This window comes from Pleurodeles waltl, chromosome 1_2, assembly GCF_031143425.1.
Source record: "Pleurodeles waltl isolate 20211129_DDA chromosome 1_2, aPleWal1.hap1.20221129, whole genome shotgun sequence".
Classification (NCBI taxonomy): domain Eukaryota; kingdom Metazoa; phylum Chordata; class Amphibia; order Caudata; family Salamandridae; genus Pleurodeles; species Pleurodeles waltl.
In genome coordinates, this window is record NC_090437.1 from 515,185,724 (window position 1) to 515,193,765 (window position 8,042).

Sequence of the window (8,042 nt, forward strand, 5' to 3'; positions counted from 1 at the left end):
CTGAAACTTGGATAACTAATACATTTAGAATTTGATTTTGTGCGCTTAGAAATACGAAAATAACCCTCTATTGGGGTAAAAACCCTAGGGTCAATGTCCAGGGCTTTGACATCTGTCACTCGTTACGGCATTATTTTGTGGATAGTTGTTTCCTAGACAGACCCTCATTAGCCTGCCAAGTTTGTAAAAATGTTAAAACCACATTGACATCCCAGAGAAAGGAATATTTTGGAAGAGGAGGCCGTACCATATGCACACTGTGCAGGAGTTTACATATTAAAGGATATTCACCAATTGCTTTGCCATCAGTCTGGGGATGCCTTGCCAGTATAGCTGAGCAAAAATTGTTGATTGTCCTGTAGGCCAGTCCTTGTGAAGCTAAATGAGACAGAAAATTTGCAATCATCTGCACTGTTGCCCCTAAGGGATCCACCCCCCTCTGACTGCACCAATCCACCCATCGCTTACAAGCGGAGGTGTATCTCTTATGTGTACTAGGTGCCAGGGACTAACAGAGAAATAATCTAGTGTTGTCCGAAAACTCAGAGATTTGCTTGAGTCCCCTGAAATCCTCCATGCCATGAGAGACATCTACTCCTCCTGAATTAGAGGATGTGGCTAACCCATCGGATATAACAATAGATTGAAGGATGGTGAAATCTGAACTGGTGGAGCACAACACAGTTCCATTACCACTGGAAACCACGATTGAGCTCTCCAAAATGGGGTTAGTAGAACCAACTCTGTCATTTGGCAACGAGCCTGGGAGAGAACCCTGTGAATCATGAAAAAGGGAGGAAAGGTATAACTCAGCTTCCCCGTCCATGATTGCAGGAAGGCATCTGAACTTACTGCAAATGGATCCAGTCTCCAGCTGTGGGTATTCAGTCGAGATGCAAAAAGGTCCACTGATCACAGGTCCCAAAGATGATTCAGAAAGTGGAACACACTGGGATGCACCCATCAATCGCTGGGATCCCAGAGGTACAGAGAATTCCAGTCTGCAACTACAGTCACCTTGCCTAGCATATATACCGCTGTTACTGAAATCTGATGCTCCAAGCAGAAATGCCAAAAGTCTTTTGCTTTTTTCCCTAGCATCCTGGACCGAGTTACCCCCAACTGGTTGATATATTGTACTGCCGATACTTTGTCCATCTTCAAAAGGATACAACATTTCATTTTGATAGGGGATAGAGTCTTCACTATGAATGAATCTCCTCTGGGGACCCCCGGCCCGCATTTCCAGCTGACCGCTTCTGGCCCCTCAGCCCCATCTGCTGGCATCTGACTCTATGACCACCTCCAGAACTGAAACAAAAATCACTCTGCCATTCCAGGCATCTATAGGAGTCAAGCACCATTGAATTTCCATTTTGGCTTCCTGAGACAGTTAAATCTGTTCCAAGTAGCAAAGGCCTCTGCGGAGATGAAAAATCTTCAACTGCTGTAAGTCCCGATAGTGTAAGGGACACGGAAATGTGGCCTGGAGAGAAGGTGCAAGAAGGCCCACCAATCGGGCAAGTACCCTCAGTGAAATCGAAGGAGCTGGCAATGCTCTCTTCAATTTTTTCTTGATTGCCAATCTTTTGGTCAGGGGAAGTTTGAGTTAGGCAGAGACCGAATCGATCTGGAAGCCCAGAAAATCCACATTCGAGGAAGGAGTCAACTGGAATTTCTCTTTGTTTATAATGAAACGCAAGACCTGAAGCAGTTGAAATTTCCAGGAAAGATGAAGAAGAACCAAATGCCCCTCCTGCACCATGATCAGGATGTCGTCCAGATAAACTATCAGACGGACACCTTTCTCCCTGAGACATTGGATTACTGGTCGCATGATCTTGGTGAAACACCAAGGGGCAGAAGAGAGGCAGAATGTCAGTGTCGAGAATAGGTAGCACTTGTCACGCCAAAAGAATTGAAGGATCGGGCAATGAGGAGCAAAAATAGGAATGGTCAGGTAGGCATCTTTGAGGTCCAGACACACCATCCAATCCCCTTCTTGTAATAGATCCCACAGGAGGGGAATGCCCCTTATCTTGAAATGTTGCAAGACAATCCAAGAGTTGAACAGGCATAGATTGAACACCAATCGAGAACCCCTGCCTTTCTGTTGAACCAGACAAATTGCACTGATGAATCCCCTGGGGTGGGGTTGCGTGAGAACGATCACCTCTTTTTAAAGAAGGGCTGTTACTTCCTGATCTATAAAGGAGCTCTCATGATGGGAAAAATGAGAGGAGAAGGGGGAAAAGTTTGGGATGGACTTGCATAAAACTCCAGATGAGTGCTGGTTATCACCACCAAGACCTACGCATCTTGCGTAATCAGTTGCCAGTTTTGCACAAACAAACTCACTGTGCCCCACAGTACAACCTCACCTGAAGGAATAATTGTTACCTGCTTGATGGGTGCCTTGACCATACTGTCCTCTTCGGTGGTACCCTCTGGAATCGCCGCTTCTGTTTCCTCAGCCTCGAGATGGGTAGACGTTGGAATTTCCTTGGTAACCAGGGTCCCCTCTTCCTCTGTAATATGATCTGGAGGTCTCTGGGGCTGCCACGCCCCACCATCGCCCTCTGTGGCGTCCGGCCCTGTGACAAAGGCCACTATTAAAAACGTTCTTAATCAAAGTCTGGCCTTTATCTAGTACAGACAAAGTTGCTACATATTTGGCTAAGTCCTTGACAAACTTGTTACCAAATAGAAGTCTGTTAGCCGACGGACCTGCATCAGAGGGTGCCAGTTCCACTAATTTGGAGTCAATACAAATCAATAAAAACTTTTGCCATTCTTTAGAGATCGAACAGTTGACATTGCCTAAAAGGCGCACTGCCTTCTGAGCCCACTCCAACAGGAAGTTTGGGTCAATTGCTTCATGTGTTTCCTTGGCTTGGAGTGGTAAGTCCATGATTTTAGTGAGCAGTCCTGATAAGTCTAGAAGCTTGTCCTGGCAACTGCGCCAGGCCTTGTCGATGCCCTTTTTTATTTCCCTTGCTTATTTTTTGAGGAAGGTAACCATATGCGGATCGATCTCTGGGGTCTCCACCACTTTCCCAGGTTGAGAAGGGCGAGGGCATTCTGAGCACAGCATATAATGTATATCTTTCTCAAAGCCCTTCCAAATTCATGATTGGACATACAATGCCACCTCTTGACAGGGAGTCCAATCTGTGGACCTAGGGTGCACAATATTGTCATGATTCAATTGTAAGTTCTTGCTAGGAGGAGAAGAAGAAGATCTCTGGCCATGGTGTGGCTTATGTGTACACTTGCCCTTTTGTTGTTCGGAAGCAGTATTGTCATCTGAGTCAGAAGAGGGGGATTAATCTATCCCCTTTTGTGAGGCCTGAAAGGAGGAGGAGGAGGCCTCTTGACTCCAATAGAAGTTATATCTATGATCCTTTAGCACCTATTCAATGGTTTGTTCAAACAGGTCTGTGTTAGAACGGCCAGGCTCACTCAGATTAAGCTCTACTAGGTCAGGGGACCCTGAGCCTGTGCCAAAGTGCCTAAATCCAAAATTAAAAATAGGTAGCGCAAAAGGGTGCAAATCTTTTACCAATGCTTTGTTAACTGAATCTTGTACATGGAAGACTAAAGTTTCCACTAGGCGCTCTTCCATGTGCTGATCATATTGCCCCTCAGCATACCCCCCATACTGGTCATCCTCTGGAAATTGTTGGGCCATTTTTTTAAAGACGGTTATTTGACTACCAGAGATCAATGTAGAGTTCAGCAATTATACTTATGGTGGGGGCAGCCAGGTGCTAACAGGGCACTTTTAAAGGCCCTTGCCCGCAGCTGAAAGGCAGTAGAAAGAGGGAGCACCAAATCCCCCTAGAGAAAGGCTCTCTTGTATTATTTGAACCCCCTCAGGCGTATCAGAGGGAACACACAGAGGCAGAGCGTGCTCGTACTGCCGGAGATTCACACGTGCACACTCAGCACAGAAAATGGAGCTGTGCACTTGCGTGAGGCCCACGGCAGAAAGAGGACTATCTCCTTCGACCGCACGACCTCCCTGCCATCCGCTTCTCACCGGCACGTCACTTGTGGCAAAGATGGCACACCGTATTGTATTAGAGAGGCGCAGTGCTTAGTTGAACGCGCATGCATTAATTAGAGCAGGCACTTGTAGGCAATAAGCCCCGCCGCATGAGCAACAAATGATAAAGTGTAATTAGTGGAGTAAAGGGGTTGTACTGAGCTCTGTGCAACCAGCAAAAAAAAGAGGGCGGACTATGTGTGTAAAGGACTGTATAGTATAAGGTGGGCCCTGGTTGGTTGGTGGTTGGCATATGGAGGTTTTTCATGCCTCATGGGAAATGTAGTACTATGTGTGATTTTATTGACTGCTGTGTTTGCTTGTAAACAAGGAGAAAAGCATAATCCGAAGCCTCTGGGTCTGACATAGAATTCAAGCCAGTGTTGCTTTCTTAAGTGCTCATTACTAAGCCTGATGGGACTTGTAGTTTGTCTTTCCCCATATAAGTGTAAACCTTAACCTACATGGCTTTGCCTGCTTGCTTGAACTGGTTAAGGACAATGGCTGCCTAACAGTGGTTTTGGTGGCCCGGACCCACGCTATGCTTGATGCTGGATGGCTTAAAGATTCCCATAAACTAAACAGGAGTCAGTTGCATAATAATAAATGTGAAGTTAAATTGCCGTTAATATGCAGTTTATCACTTCAAATCTAAATAAAGCTTACTCATTCTTCCTAGATTGGTAAATTAAATGGCATTTAATGGTATATTAGTTAACATTTATTTACAGCACAGATAGATAGCAGAATAGTGGAATGAAGTGCTATATAAAAAGGAAAGTTTTATAACTTATGGCAGAGATCAGAACTGAGTAAATTGTTTTGGGCTGTGGGACAAGTTCGTCAGAGATGGGAGATTATGAGACTGCTGGTTTGTTAAAGGGAGATAGGCGGTGGCAGATCTGGAATATTATTACCTTTCTGCCCAAGTCTTTTTCACATTTTATTGATACCTCCCCTAGAAGCTCATATGGTGGTGGAAACTGAGAATAGTTCCATGCAAATTTTGTTCTTTTTGTTTTTTAAAAAAAAAACGATCTCAGAGATATTGTTGATTCGGTAGCGGCCATTTATTATGTTGTGCATAGATTATGCTCTTTGTTGGGGTTGCAGATGCTATTCTCCCCTAATGCTCCCATTCAGGATAACCCAGCCACACCATATGTACTGAAAATGTTGCAAAGGGCCCCCTCACTAAACATAACATGACTCCAATGGGGCATATGTGTTTAGATGGAACTTTCCTAACTCTTTAACAGTTTAAAGACAGAGGCATGACTAGCATGCATGACACGTTTACTTATTTCAGAAGCCACAGGAACTACAGGCCTAATATAGTGGGTTCCCTTGGGAACCACATCAGCTACCCTCTTTACAAGTCTTCTTACCTTTGCATACATTAGAGGCTGGGTTTCACAGCCATACAAGATCACAATTATCGAGCACCAGATTGGCAGTGTGCTAGCTGTTGTGCTCTGATAGAAGGACTTGGATGAACTGTGGGACATTCACAAGTGGCCCTACTGCTGTGCCCAAATAGAAACATTATCCATGAACTACACGCATAAACTCTTACACCTCAAATTTGTGCACAGATTGCACTTTACACCAGCTAAATTACTCAAATTCAGCAGCACCAGATCACATGAGTGCAGTGCTTAGTTTGTGAAAGAATGAGTGCCAGTCTCCAAAGCTCTAGTCAGAAGCCTGCTATGGCACTATTAAATATGACCGCAGCGAATGCCAAGGCTGTGGAGTCTAGAATCCACCTCATGCCAGTTTAATTGACTACCAAACGCTTGCTGCCCATTTATCTCACTGTTGCAGACTCCCGCATTCTCCTTTTGTGAGTGGTTGTCAATCTTTCTCTTCCTCCTTCTTTCCAATTTATGCACTATCTCTCTCTTTCCCTCAGAAAATGTCCGATGAGCTAACATAAGTTCTGGTCCTCAAAAAAGTTGTACCGGTGGGCCCCACTAGCACCCACCAGCTCACATTAAGCACTGCATGTGCTGCACCAGCTCCAGGCTGACAAAGTACCAAATTGCCTTGTGGCAATACTATTGATACTTGCTAAAAGAGAGATAGCTTTTCACTGGACGAAGGACCTGATGCATACATTAGCTGGATTTCTTAAAAACAACACTATTATGTTTGGTAATATGCAGCCTATACATTTTAGGTCCAATGGTATATGATAATCCCCTTATATATATCTGCTAGGAAGTTGGAGGAACCACCTGATGACCGACCAGCTTCATAATCAGCTGAAACTGTTTTAAGCTGCTTCGGCTGTGTTTGGACCTGTAGAGGCTACCTTACAAGGTATAATGCCAGATACTATATTAATGTTTTGAGATCAGTTGCATGTAGGATTATATATTGGTGTAAACTCTCGACTTACTTTCCCAACATTTTGACACTGTAATGTAATGTTCGCTAATGGTATCTATCTAAATTAAGTCAGAACTTTGATATGTGCTGCGTGTGTTGGAATTGAAAACATAAGTTTTAAAACATAAATAAATTAAAAAAATAAAGATATACAAATAAATAATGGCTAATATTTACCCTAACAGGTTACAATACATATTGTGTTTTGTATTAGAGCGATATGGACAGTTTCTCATTGGGATAAAACACAACCGCCCAGATTTACTGTCTTGCACGTGATGGAGTCCTACATGACAAACTTCAGTGTTGCGTTGCATGAAGAATAGACTATAGCGTAGCGCCACATTTGGCAGTAGTCACCTGCTGATGACATCAAAGTGGAGCCAGAAGAGTCTAGCATAGAATTTGCACTGAAGGTATACTTGCCAGTACAAATGTTTATGTATGGACAACGGCACAAGGTTAGACGTGTAAAATGGGTGATTGTGTAAAACACACCTTTCACACACAGGTATATGAGAGGTCATGTCACTTAACCCATTAGGATTTGGGATGAAGCCAGATCACACTACTTTAGTAGACCCAGCTTTGCATCAAAACCTATTTTTGAGCTAGCTTTCTACAGACAAACCCATACCCTAATAAGGAGTTGGTTGATGCAAAGAGGTTTGGGTACTGTGTGAGGGTTAACTTTCATTGTAAAACATTTTTTCACCTATAAGTTGATCATTGATTCCGTTTGGGTTGCTTTGCATCACACTGCACCATGCAAACGTTACTGCTAGAACAAACGCTAAACTGATATGGGCCAATGTGTTAAATTATGGTTTGGTCGACACCTGCTCAGAATGTCCTGGTAATCACAAATCTTACTACATTGGCTAAAGCGTCTCCGAAATTTATTGTGGTGAAACCAGACCAGTCTACCTTTACACCTCCAAAGACGTGCAGTAAGGTTGCATAGCCAGTTTTGATTTAACATACAGCACTCCATGTTTACATTCCAAGTGACTCTTTAATTTATTGCCATACTGTGTTTCACTTTTTATTTAGTAATATTAACCCAAAAAAATGGGTCTTCCACATTTGAAATGAGCAGTTGAAGAGAATGCGCAATGTCAGCAGCATTGCACTGGAGTTTCCAAGGCGGCAATCGCTCAGTGACACTTTTCGTCGTGAGTGGAGCTCAGGCCTGCTTCTCTCTCTGATGTTCTTCTTTTTATTCTATCTCTTTCCCAGCAGGGCTGTGCTCTGGGCACTCTTAAGGGCTATCTGTCTGCTTTATTGGCTTCTCTGCGGCTGCCTGACCAGCTCTCTTTAAGTCCCCTTGTAAATAGGTTTCCAAAAGAGCACAAGACTCATCCTATTACTATAAATTCCCACTTAACACTTCTGGATTCTTCCCTCCTCTATACCTCCATTATTCTATTCAAACCTACTAACAAACGCACATCCTCTGCTCAAATTAACTCATACTAATACTAATACTAATACTGTACTCATATTTCTCTATATCCATAATTTTTTTGGGTTCCAGAGTAGCTTTCTACTCACCTGAAGGGAGTTCAAGGCCTCGATGGAGGTAGGAAGCGCTATATAA